The sequence below is a fragment of the Plectrocnemia conspersa genome, unplaced genomic scaffold (assembly GCF_051122295.1).
Source record: "Plectrocnemia conspersa isolate PC_06_02 unplaced genomic scaffold, ASM5112229v1 ptg000001l, whole genome shotgun sequence".
Classification (NCBI taxonomy): domain Eukaryota; kingdom Metazoa; phylum Arthropoda; class Insecta; order Trichoptera; family Polycentropodidae; genus Plectrocnemia; species Plectrocnemia conspersa.
Genome location: NW_028277165.1, coordinates 4,149,065 through 4,163,580, shown reverse-complemented (window position 1 = coordinate 4,163,580; position 14,516 = coordinate 4,149,065). Strand labels below are relative to the sequence as shown.

The window sequence follows — 14,516 nt, the reverse complement described above, 5'->3', positions numbered from 1 at the left end:
TCTAAGAAGTTACACCTTTAGGGTTCTCAAAGCTTAAAATTTTATCATTAACTGTGAGCTTAAGTGTAAAATAAATCGAATCATGATATGAAATTTAAAATAAAATAAAAAGGAAAGACTAAAAGTAAAAAATATTAAGATCAGAATCATCAAAATATTAGGAATATCATTTATAAACTTATGTAAGTTAGATGCGGGAAATAGTTAAAAAAGTTCAATACAAACATTAGTGGTCAAGAGTTAAATAGTAGCAGCAGGCGTAGGAATTGTGTTCATGTGAGGGGTGTCATTTTTAATAATTTTACTCATGTAATTTTATAAAATATTTTTAAATGCAGCTTATTAGAAGACAATTTGTTTTACTATACTTTTTTTGAAATTTAAAGTTACATTAATATTTGCTTACAAATTAAATAACATGTACACAAAAGCGACAAATAAAATAACACATAAGCACAAAAATTAAACTGCTAGAACATTACAAAAGTAATTTACATATATCAAAATTCAGGAAATAACACTTATTTCCAAAAAACTTAAATGAATAAATTTAATTAAGCTACAATACCACTAACTTCATTTCATAATTTTGCTACTTATGTATCTGACTTTTTTAATTTTGCGCAGAATTTCAAAGATCCTTTAAATAAATATAATTATTATAGTCATTATAAAATGTGTACTTACTATTGTTGTTTCCAAAAGCAATAAAATATTTGTATTTATTATAAGAAAAGAGCATTATTATATAATAAAAATAAAATGTTGAATATTTCTTTTGAAGCGCAGGCTAACACCTTCCACGATGTATGGCTGAGAGGCAAATAGTAGTGGATTCTAATTAGAATGTAACGGTAAACCGTCGAGCTCGATAGGGAATCTTATGATGCCGATGTATTATATGAAACGACCATATCTACAATTAGAATATATTAATAGAGGTGCAAGAATATTAATTTGACACATCTTTAATATAGCGCTATGGGTTTTAAACTTCATTTGAAAAATGTATTTAAACTATACCTAAAACAGTTGTGAGCTCAAGATGATTCATCATATATAGATAAAATACTCAACAAAATTATATGGAATCCATGAATATTTACGAATAAACGTTTTGACAACCCTACGCGGAAGTAGCTGCGCACGCATCCCCATATTCCCGCCCCCTCCTTATTGCAGACTTTTAGTGTCCGGGCATTCATTCTATCAGGTGTTGGCCTCAGCACTCCACTGCTTCATTACTGACACCGCATTACATAAAAGTAAGTCGATTCACGTTATTCTACACGTCAAACTTATACGGCACACAAAATTATCTCGTTTAATCTAGTTGAATAAACTTGACTGCCTATTAAACGTCGTAATTTCGTTTTAAAACACTTTCTTACATTACTTCCAAACTTGGTATCGAGTTAACTCGAAACAAAACCATACATAATTAAGTGGAGGGTGAATTAAATTAAAGTTATTTAATAAACATTAATATTCATGTGAGTGTTAAAAAATATGAACAAGCACAAAAAATGAATGAATTATTTATGATTGTAAATTTAATTAAAAAAAAAAATAGGGTCAAAAAAAAAATGTTTTTGCGTGCCTCGTACATTTTACCTTAAAAATTCATGCATGTTAATCGCATATGTATTTTTAATTTACCTGAAAAGTATTTTTTGGTCACGATATGTATTTAAAGTTTTTTTTTTTAATTTTACAATTTAATTATAATCCAATCGATATAATTTTGTTACGTATCAAACGCTTCGTTTATAGTTTTCCGGTTGGGAAAATAGCATAAAGCAACCCATATGTGTTCGATACGGCATTAGATAATGTCGAACGTGAGCTGCGCCGCGGACAATGGACAAATCGATAAACAAGAATAAAAATATAAAACGAACTATAGAATTTTGCGCTTCTAACGCTTGAACTTTACATTAAGTAAATAAATGGCCTTATTTATAAATTGAAAAAATCTTAATATTGTTAGTGTCATTAAAAATAATTTACTTTTATAATAAAATTAGCTGCAATTGAAGATTTAATTGAATTCAATAATTAAAATAATAAAGTCAACACGTTTTTAAAGCGATAGGCGTCGTCAGAGTTGCGTCAGAGCTTGCGCATTAACCAGTGCTTTTCAAAGTCTGTGTATAAAATATTTTATTTTTATTGTTGTAAACTACAGGCTTGGCCATAATAATGGGGCACCCCAATAAATTTAATATATCTTAAAAAATCATAAAAATAAAAATGAAAAACCGATCAAGGTTGCTTAAAGTATTTAGTAGGCTTACACTTTTTTTTGTAGCGCAATTTTGGATTTAAAATTGGGTGGGGCAAACATTCCTTTTATTTTTTTTATAAATGCACTATAAAATTTAGGTCTAGTAACTGTGCAGGCCATTCTAAAAGCGTCAAAATCTTTGACGCAAACAAACCCCTGATTTTTCGCGAAGTATGGATTGCCTTCCTGGAATCGGGTGGTAGCTTGGAAATATTTTCCTGTAGGAATCCAATAAAATGAATTCCAACATTGAATTATAAATGTTACTATTCATACTAACCTTTCAAATGTTCAGGTTTCCTATCGTTGCTGCTGCCATGCAACGCTTCCGCAACAATTTGACTTTGGGTACTACGCAATCAGCTATATATTTTTCTCCGACTCTTCGGCGCATGCGTACTACACCAGAGGTCCCAAAAAACTAAAATAAATTAAGATTTTAATATTTTTTTATATTAACCAATATTAGTTTAAAGTTACCTCAATAGCCTAATCTTCAAACGTCCAATCTCGGTGTTTTCCGGCCCACTCTAACCTTCGAGTTTTATTTATTCATGAAAGCCACAGTTTGTGTCGGGCTTTACAACCTCTGAATCCCACATTGTTAAGCCGTCTTCTCACCGTCTGCGAATAAACGGATGGCTATTCGCTTGCATAAATTTCAGCAGCCAGCTTTGACGATGACTCACGAACAAAGATTCATTCTTCCTGGGCAGTTGTCTTTCGTTTTCTTCCAGTTTTCGGCTTTGATTTGTAATACCCAGATTCGTTGAACCGTTTCAAATCATTTTGGACAGTGTGTCGTGAACAATTAATGAGATTTATACAATAATTTCCGATATATTCAGTCAATAATATGCAATAAAATTATATTCGCTATTTAGCTTCACTTAAATCGCGTTTTCTAGCATTTGAAATAAAATATATTTATTTTCTTATTGTTCATTTATTTATACAAATTCCTTTGTTTAGTGTTCAAAACTAAAATATTTCGGCCAGACTATGTTCTTATAAAGAGTTACACACCATTTTAAGGCGTTCCTCATAATCATGGCCAAGGCTGTATATTATCGATTAAGTCAGGTCAGTTTTTAATATTTATTTTACACTAACATTCAACGTATACATTTATATACAATTATTTCCTTTGTATTCTTAGCTTATGAAGCAAATATTTATTTGTTGTTAACTGAAAAACAAATGCACTCATTGATAAATCAACGGATAGTACATGTAAGTGTTTTTTAAAAATGATTTAAATCGGTTATAACGCATAAGAATAATATTGTTGTATTTTATAAAATCAGACAGTATTTCTAGTAAGTCTTACTATCAATCTATTTTTTTACATACCCAAAAAAATTAATTAGCTCAGATTTAAAAGCATAAACATATTTACTAATATTTGGGTCACAACTAACTTCAAAAATATGTTTCTTATTTTACTTTTAATACAATATTTTACTATAAAAATTTATAGAAAGCCGCTAAATTAAATAATTAATAACTTTATATTATTATTTCGCATTTGAAAGATTGTGAATATATAATTTAGATTAGTTTTACCATATCTCGTTAGGAATTAAAAACCTCTATAGAATGTCAGAATTTGATATAATACCCGAAAAAATATAGGTTCAAATCAGAGCGCTTTTTAATTTCTTTTCTATTAAGAAAATTTGATTTCAGTATTATTATATAATTATAATTCCAATCGATAATTACAGATTTCCGTAATAATAGTAAATAATTATTAAAATATATATCATTAACTTACAGATTGATTTCAGTCTGGTGTGCCACTACTTACTTAGTAGTTGTTGATTGTACTTATCCCATTGTAACGCATTGTATGTCATATTGCAAGAGTACAATAAATAGTAATACAAATTTAGTTCTTACTGTTCCATTAATTGTAAGCTGTTGAGTAATTAAAAATATTTTCTTGGTCATAATAGTACCTGTTAGTTTTTATACTGATTTAGCTAAGCACACGTACGGATTTGCCCGAAGGACACTCGGACAGATCTGTCCGGGCTCTCTCATATTTTTTAATACTCTTCGTGGCATCGGAAAATCTGCTTTAAATTTAATTTAAATGATATTTTTTTTAGTAAAAAGCTTGACAAAATGTGAGTTCCGGCACATTTTTTGTTTAAAAAAGCCCTGCTTGTAAGTGTTGATTGTTACTCTATTGTAACTCATGTTTTAGGAACATTTACATAAAATAATATATCTGCATATTAAAATAATACAGGCACGATTGTATCGTTTATGACTAAGAGCATAACTCTGCCTAAGACTGCATATTCATAGTAAATTGACCACTCATATGTCACGAGTCATTATTATATACTTTACACTGGATCATATCACGTGTTCAGTTTATAATCGAGTATCTAGTTAATATGTTCTGTATAGAAGGCGTTTTTCTATTATGTAACTATTGCTGATACAAATTAAAATAATATTTAAAGAGTAGCCAATAGATCTGATCAAACATTCACATTCAAAGCCTATCACTCTCCCTTACTTATAGATTATTATCTTATGTAATAAACGTGTACTCGCAAGGTTTGCGTCGTCATATTATATAAGCACACAGTTTTCTTTTCATCAAACGTGTCAAGCATGCTTTGGCGCAGACACACAAGCTCACACTTCATACAAACACTCCATGATCGATCGGCAAAGTTGCTTTAGTTACGTGTTTTATTTTTTTGTAACTCCAGTTGAACGGTCTTCGTAGAAATTTCCGAAGGATGTTTCATCCCTGGAATAAATTTTCATAGCGGGCGCAAAACAGCGCGGTAAGAATTTTCCAATAATCACGTATACCGCCAAGGCCTCTCGGAGATTAAGGGACTACTTTTTGTTAATCGGGACGCCATTAATATTAATTAACAAAGATGTTATGCCAAAGTTTGCTTTGATTTATAATAAGGTCTGTAATGAAGCGTTTTTGCGAATAATTATCCATGAAGATACATGTTTATGTGTATAACTATCATTAATAATAATATTAGCTGTTGTGTTTGTGAGTAAATGTGATGAATGTATGGTTATAAATAATATACAATAACAATATCGATTTGTATATGTTAACAATTTATTATGGACGATGTATTTTAATCTGCTAGCACGTTAAGGTGTAGCTTGAAATATTTTTTTACGAAATCTGGTACGCATACCATCTAAATATATTATATTTGACCCTAAGTATTCATTAATTAAATATCAGCTCTCTAGGATATATTTAACGAATCGACGAATCAATGAGCCTCAATTTTTTTTATTTGACGGTATCGATGCACAAAACTCGAAATATTTTCTTTGTTCAAATTAGTAGCTATTTTTAATTTTATTTTTTGATCAAACTCCTTGTCAAATAGTGACGATACAGCTATTTCGTCAGTTGAATACCATAAATGCTGACTAAACTTCTTTAAGGCTACTTTTGAGACGATATCGTCAATATTTTAATATGCCTTCATCGACTTGAAGAAGCACAGATCTTAGTGAAGAGCTTCTACTGCTGATATACATTGCATTCATAGCTTAACATAGGATGACACAATAAAATAAACAGAAACTTAACTACGTGTTATCAATTGCGTGCACCATTGCCGTTACCGGTAATAAATCCTTACGAGTCCAACCCTATGGGTGGACACCCAGCTTGTGACGGCCGGGTGAGCGGTTCCGCCACCCCCCGTATTACTAATTTTCTCTCCCAAGCGTCTTAGGGAGACGGGCTCTTGCTCGCTGGTCGGCATTGCGTATCATCCTCATGTTAGCACCACCCTGCAGGTATTCATGCTACCTCAGTCGCAGCCTTTAGCCCTCGGACCCCAGGAAAAGTCGATCCCTTTGGCCTGCTTACGTTACTTTGCTATGCTTTGTTCTTCCTAGGTAGTGCCTCGCGCTCTACCTCAGATGGCTAGCCCGAGAGGTCACTTCCCCTCAAGAATTTGTGATTTAATTCTAGAAGACACTCTCCCACACTGATGAATGGCGTGCGTCCAGCGTGTGGTGGACTGGCGCCCAGAATGAAACAAAAATTAATTTATATTTCAAAACATTTTTACGGGTAACCAGTGAAAATATAATTTATTTGGCAGGTGTTAGTAAAGTTATATTATTTAATATATAGATTTACATACTTATTTATTTATATGCGATGTATAAATGTTACAGTGAATGTGTATTTTTTGAAGAAGTTATATTTTCATTAGTGAAGTCCAAATACATTTTCATTAGTAGATATCTGTTTCTTAATTTAACTGATAGGCGCTAATATGCTGCTCTAATATGTCTATGAAGGTCAATTTTACAGTTGCGAAACGTCCATTTGCTGTTCAAACCCAAACCTAACCTAATGACTTCTAAAAATAATTATTGTTTTAGAACTTAGATTAGGTCAAGTGCAAAACATAAACTTAGCCAACTCAACTCTCAAAGGAAAATAAGCAGAAGTATAGACAGAAGTCACATTTCGCATATTTTCTGCAATTCGATTTTACACTACGTTGTAAAAATATGTTAGCTATCCTTACCGATAAAACTATGGATTTCTGATATATGAGAGTATTGATCAAAGTGTATTGTAAGACGGCACGATTTTATTGCTTTTGACGCGGATTTTTGACTTCTGAGAAAGGATAATTGTTTTTTGCGCTCTCCTATTGATCAAAATTCGGTTTAAATATGCTTTCTTTATTCGATATTCACTTATTTTAAGTCATAATATTGTTATAAAAAGTCTAGATAACCGAGCGTTTCTACTGTTAATCACTATTTATTGAATCAGAACCAAATTAAACATGAAATTAAATTCCCACGCCAGTTTAACAAGGTTCTTTGCCAAATAAGCTTCATTATGATATTATATAAAAGGTGTTATATATACTTTGTATTAGCTGATCATAATCTGTCAGCTGATATTTTTTATGTATGTGTAATACATTCTGTATTAAATATTTTTTTAGTACAAAATGGCGAGACTTATTGAAAGCACTGTATTATAAAAATATTTGTATTTAAAAATAATTATTTTAACACTACATAATTACAAAATAAAGACGTAGGAAAAAACAGAAGAGCAAAAAGCTTTGCGTCCGGTATTCGTATTCGTCTGTTAGCTACGGTAACTCGCAACAGTGAGATATTGCTTACTAGTTAAAAATAATAATGAAAAAATATATTTATTTTAATATTAAAAAATATATACAATATATATATATATATATATATATATATATATATATATATATATATATATATATATATATATATATATATATATTAATGCAAACATTAAGAACTTAAAAGACACTTACTAATCATACGTTAGAACCAGTTTCAATTGTACATAATTTGTTAATCACGAGCACTTTTCATATCTCGTGATATTAATAACAACTCACTAGTCATATGTACATAACTTATTTTTTTTATTATCTTAATTTGTTGTATGTATGAGTTGTATGATCGATAAGAAATATTTGTATTCTTAGTCAATCGGTATTTTATGGTAATGTAGAAGCTTGTTAGTTCGATAATTTATTGGATTAAAAAGTTACTATTTGTGAGAAAACACAAACGTTTCATGTTTGTAAACATACATATGAAAGAAAGAAAAACTTTTACTGGATTGATCTCGACATAAACTTTTCCTAATCCGTTTGGACAATAGGACTCTTACAGTTCGGATCATTTTCGTTTGATATATGAAATTGAGTTTAATTCTGATAAGCGCCTTAATACCTAGTGTACAAAAAATATCATCTTACATTATTTCTTATAGCCCATATTGTTTACATTATGATCCATTTTCAAGTATGCTTACTGTTAAATTAGGAGAATAATATGGCTTATTATAGATCATATATCTTTAGATGTGCATACTTTGCATCTTTACAAACTTTAAACTCATATATATTTATTGTGGTATGGCTCAGGCTTCTAGCAAGAGTTTTGGTGTACCGTGGATGAAAATATATGTTTATTTTACATATACTGTGAATTAAAAAAGCTACTCTCTTTCGTTGTATAAAGCAATACTGTCAGTCGATACATCCCCCGAGGGATTTCATCAACATTTCGTTCAAAAAAATGTTCAGTTACATAACCCCAATATTTTATTACATTACGTAACGACACATTTGCCTATCGGCACCGTCAGCAATTATGATACATTTGTTTGTCGAAAACGTTATGCGGGCATAAAAGCGTCCCAACTCTGACAACTGCCCTTTATGATTTATGTACAAAGCAAACTTGGCCATAAACCCAAGAAAAACACGGGGACCCGGAATAAATCGCTTTTTGCCACCCACAGCCAACCAACCATCCATGACACGACCAAAGATCAACATTGGCCAAATTGCCAATTTAATCGAAGATCTCTCTCAAAGCAAACATCCGCCTATATGATTAATGCCTCTTGGGAATCATTGCCAAGATCAAACATTTTTATTTTTATTTTGATAAAGAGTGTGATTTTGCACTTCTGTCTTACTAAAAAATCGTGAATCAGTGTATCACTAGCGATATGATTTTATTTTTGCATTTTTTAAAAATAAAATTATGTGAATTTTTATTTTTTTAAATTAAAATTTACTAGTTGGGATCTGGAATTCCTAATATACCTGTAGATAAGCACAGTAAAAACTAGCTCTTAATGTGCCGTTTAAGAATTTAGATTAGAACTTGCAATAGAGTTTGCAATATGATGTATTTTTTATTGACTCTCAATTACCAATTTGATTCACGTTGAAAGCTGCACTCGTGGGCAATTTGATGTCGCAATGTCACAAGCGATACATTAGATCTGCAATATAACTGGGATCAAAAAGGGAAAATATAACTTCACATTGTATTAGTTTTTTAATAATCTTGCGATACTATTCGTTTTCATCCGATCAAAATAAGGATTTGCTTTAAGTATGGGTTTTTATTTAGTTTTTATCGCATGGTTAAGCTTTGTACTCTTACTTACAAAATCCACGTAAATAAAAATCAGGATTACTGAGCAATCTTGTGATTATTTTGTTTAGTGTTTGGATTGGTTTCTCTCCCGACTTGTAAGTTGAATCATTTTGCGATCACTCTATATTACCATAATTTCTACCCTTACCCGACTGACGTGTGCTTATATTACCCCTAAATTAATATCATTAAATTAATATAAATTTTGCGCGATAAAATATTAACGCGGCAAAGCGAGTTTATGAAGTCATTAAAAATGTTGGAGAATTTAATTTTACGATCGCGAAAATCATTACAGCCAAGACGATTCGCTCTTGGTGTTATGGTTGTCGGGGTGCTATTTCATGCAATTTAGGGGTGCTATTTCGACTTAATGAGTGTTCGCCAGGGCGCAAAATGACATCCGAGCGCCGCTGGCGACAAATCAGTGCTAAACTTGGACGATTTCAACTATACTACCGGTGGAAATTAAGAAAGTTCCGACCGAAAGAAAGAAATCTTCGTCGAGAAGATTTCTTTCTCTGTACATCGGAACAATACATTGGGCGAAACACGAGTATTACTATAAAAAGAAACGTAAATATGTTCATAATGGTGTTTCCAAATAATTTTAATATATTTAAAAAAAAAAAATATCTAACCGATACAACTTGTATGTCTGTACAATCATAATTTTTTATGACATTTTGCTGTAAATGTACCATGATTTTAGTCAACAAGGTCTTAGATATAATCATTAGCAACAAATCCTCATCATAATATAATAAATTAAACTGAAAATTATAGAGATATTAAACAATATTCGTGAAACACATTTATTGCGGTCGCCTATTGTGTATTCGGATTATAACGGTAACGAACCTTTTCCTTTTGTATTATAATTATTAAATTCAAGTGACTATCGCTTGATGAAAGTGAAGCACCTTTAAAAGATTTTATATTGTATATATTGTATAATAATGTCGACTATTATGTAAAAAATAGCATATCGATATTTTTTAATAGTGAATATAAAGATTTAGCTTTCGATTCTTAAGCTTTTTAACTATATTTTTGTAAGTAAATAAAAAATAAATTGAGAATATGGTAATTGAAATCAGTACAGAACAAGAAAAATATATTTTTTGGGAAGTCATCTGAATTATTTCAAAAATTCGCTCTGTGCAAAAATAAAAAAAAGTATTTATTAGACAATAATTAAGAATAATTTTTCCTCCACTTAATTCAGATATATTATTAGTTTTCCGTCAAAAAAAACTTTGGCAAAATATTTTTTAATTACATTTTTATTATCAACTAGTAAGACATACTATTATTTAATTAAAAAAATCATTAAACAATAACTAATCGTAAAAAAAATAATATCTCACTTAATGAATTAGAAAATAGTTTATATTTGTAGATGGAAGAACGCAATCTCAACATTGTAGTCCAAAAAAAATTGTCCTTGTCTCCTGGTTTTATCCAATAAGCGCCGCAAAACGAAAATTCTCGTCTCCCATATGTAGTGTTATTCCTATATAATATATACATAATTATGATTTTTAAGTAGAAAAATCACATCCAGGTTGATGTAGTCTATACTGACTCAAAAAGTATTCGACAAAGTTTGTCATAAGCTACTTTTTCGAAGGAGCTCAAGCTAGAGAGTCGCGATTGCGCTCTTTATTCTTTTCCGTTGCGGCCAAGACGTCAGCGCTTGAGAACGCTATTATTACATGAGCCACCCTGATATTTTCGGCAATAAAAAGCTATTAAAAATATGTTGGATGGTGCTCATCTATTTTAGATGTGTACCATAACTATTTTTTTAGATTTGTAATAAAAAATAAATAAAAATAAAATAAATAAGAAGTCGCTACAAAAACTGTGCTTAGTATTTTTTTTAGAAAACATTACTTCAATATAGCATTTAAAGTCTATGAATTTATAAGCTGTTTTTTTAATAACGGAATTTACGATTTATTTTCATTAAATCTTAAGGTCATGATCCAGTAACAATTTATTTATTAAACGATTCTAAAAGCGTTTACAAACAAGTTATGTAAAGACTTGTTTTAGATTATAAATATGAACAGCAATTCGAAACAATTACGTATATCAACAAGTTTAATAGTTGGATTTTAGTAAAATTTTCTGTAATTTCGTTTAACCTAATTTGCTGACGTCTGTTATGATAAGGACGATATCATTATATCAGTTACAGTATTATCAGACTATTTTACATATTTATTAATAATTATGTAATTATAAAAATGCCAATTGGAAAGCCTTCTTAAACATGATGACATTCTGAAACACATATACATCTTCACTGCTTAAAAATTTATTCTTAAAATGATGCAATAAAAATACGCCATATTGTGCGCATATGGATTTTTTGTTATCAAACTTTGTCGGTCACCGCTACACACTATGGCGCGATGCCATACCGGTGAGCAATGGCAGTTAACGCGTTAAAGATGTAATGGACACAACATTGCATACGAAACATCTCACTATACTCAAACGTATTAACGCATCTCATAAACTTGACATTCCACCCATGAAACATGGACTCATTCAAACAATGAACAATGTCAAGAGATTGATGGCGAACTAAATTGCCACGATTTAAAACCCTAATAAACAAAAGTATCTGTGTTATTATAAGAATAATTTCTAGAATGTCATACAGTACTGCAGGGATGACAAACCTTTTTGTGTGTTACTACAAAAATAAATTAAAAATTATATTTTTTAAGTTTATTGTATCAAGTTAGTACACATAGACAAATTAATATAGTTAAGCATGTAAAAAAGCAACATGATCTTTTTATTTATGAAATTTTTGATTCCAAATATTATGAAAAAAATTATGACTCTCACTATTTCTTTATTATGTTTTTTTTTTAATTACATCTAATAATCTATTATAATTAAATTGATAAAATTTTATTTTTGATTATATATTAAAATCTATTAATTGCAATTCAAGATCTTCCTAATACATTTACTTAAAATATTTCTTATCTTAAAATTTTTAATTTATTAAACTAACATCCTAAATGCATCCTTATTATTAGGACATTTTTGAATGGATTGTAAAGCATACAATATAATTATCACTTATGCAACTACAATTATTAAAATCAATATAAATTATCATATATCCAATTTGATTATTGTGTACTCAATGATACTCAAAGATCAATTTATTTTTCAAGAATTTTTTATTTATAAAAGTACAGGCTATTAGATGTTAAATTCGACAGAAGCGTTTGACACTTCTGTCGAATTTAAATAATAGTGAAGATCATGCCAAGTTATTAGTTCCAAGTTTAAGGGTTATGAAGGTTATGATGCTTTGAATTTCAAAATAAATGTGTCGGTAGAAGTATCACAGAAAGTTTCTAAGGGAGTGTCTGAGGAAGTGATAGTTGCTTACCCGCGTTCCCAAATTTATACCCATGGCCTCCCCAATACAACAGATTGTCGTTAGCCGCCAGAGCAGATTACGAACGGGCGTTTAGATAGCAATCCCGAATGCACGTGTTATCCCATATTAAGCATTTACCACGGTTACCTTAAATCTTCATGATTCATGACGCCTACAAACTGCGACGTTATGGATGTTTTAATGACATATTTATTCCACTTGAATTTGCCAATATTTGTAGCAATATTATTTATTTATTACTTTAAATAATTTATTTGTGAAATGTTAGCATCTCAATGGCTCATCACGTATCGTCAGATATATTTCAATCTAAAATCGATAATTTTCCTATTTACTTTATTAGCACATTCATGTTTTTTTTATGAAACATCACGTGTAAAACAGCCTCAGATGTTGGAGACAGTAATGTGTACTGTTTACCGAGCACAAGGTTCAAAAAGGGTAATCGACCCGCCAAACCACCTGACTAAACTCCACACAGCTCGTATCCTCGACCCTTTGTGTCGCTTCAAAGGAGCGGAAAGGGTTGAAATCTGCGCATATTTTCTCTTTTTCCTTCATATTTTCCAAATTTTCCAACCGCCCGTCGCTCGGTCGACCGCGTCAACTTTAATCTTTTGAAGTACTGCCTATAATTGAACATACGTTGTTTACAGTTAAATTAAACAGTTACGTGTACGCTCAAAGGGTTAAATTCTATTTAAAGTTTTCCAATTGAAATTCTGCGGTCATTTATAGACACAATTCACTACTTTGGAATTTATAATACAATTAACATGTGTCATATAACTTTTAATTAAGTTGACATGTTTTTGAATCATTTATTCATAGCACTAGATTAAGCTATCTAGATATTTATTCAGAAACGGCTTTGGGTTATAATTAAATTAAAAAATGTGGCATTTATTAACTGGACACAAAGGACAAAGTAACCACAAAAACTCGCTTTAAGCAAAACGGAATGTAGGGATAAAAAATATTTTGCATAACCGAACAATACATTAAAAATTTATAAAAAAACGGTATAATCAACTAAAAATACGTTTATATTATAATATTATATTAAATGCATATATAAAATAAATAAATATAAAAGGCGTGTAAGTGAGTAAAAGTAATATTATAATTTCGATTATATGTATCTATTAAGATAATGTAAGATTATATATGTGAAATAAAAATGCAAGTGCCCTTTTCGCAGTTTAAAACTGATTTTTTCTGTTTTCTGGTTCCTCTTGAGCTCAGCTAAATCAAATTGGTGAATCTTGAGAGTCCTAGAGCTTCGCCTTCCGTACATCCCTTAGTGAAAGAGTGTCTTCCAATAGGTAATTTATGGCCATTCATCCGATAATGATAACAAATACGTACTACAATGCTATTTGGTGTGCAGAGTCATGTGTAGACGTGTCTTAGTGGTTATTGTATATTAACTTATTAGCTTATAAATTATACCAGTGATTTTAATTTTTATATAATTGCTTGAGATATAAAATATATTGATGATGATAAATCACAGTGATATATAAAAATATTCAATTTTTGCCTTTTCTCTTTTTTAGTTATATAAATAAAAATTTGATCGATCGACTAAAAAAAATATGTTTTGAAAAACAGTACTCTGTAAACTTTCTCATTCTATTGATTTCATTTTTTATAAACAGTTTATTACTGTTGACATGATTGCATATTTTTACATAATAAATCAATTTCCGGTATAATGTTAAAAATGCTTTTTGTAGGTTTTCTCAAAAAATTATTTATTTATTTTTTGTTATCAATAATGATATTTTTGCATATAGA

The 14,516-nt window shown here is 30.1% G+C and overlaps 1 protein-coding gene across 2 annotated transcripts in view; it reads left to right on the top strand.

Annotated features, from left to right (window-relative positions):
* Nucleotides 1–1,175: 1,175 nt before the first annotated feature.
* The window catches only part of LOC148238506 (uncharacterized protein CG3556), a 59,238-nt gene continuing 45,897 nt past the window's right edge, over nucleotides 1,176–14,516 (top strand). For both annotated transcript variants that reach the window (XM_088187793.1, XM_088187787.1), the window contains exon 1: nucleotides 1,176–1,265. The gene's annotated coding sequence lies outside the window, so the exon portion shown is untranslated. The remainder of the gene's footprint in view (nucleotides 1,266–14,516) is intronic.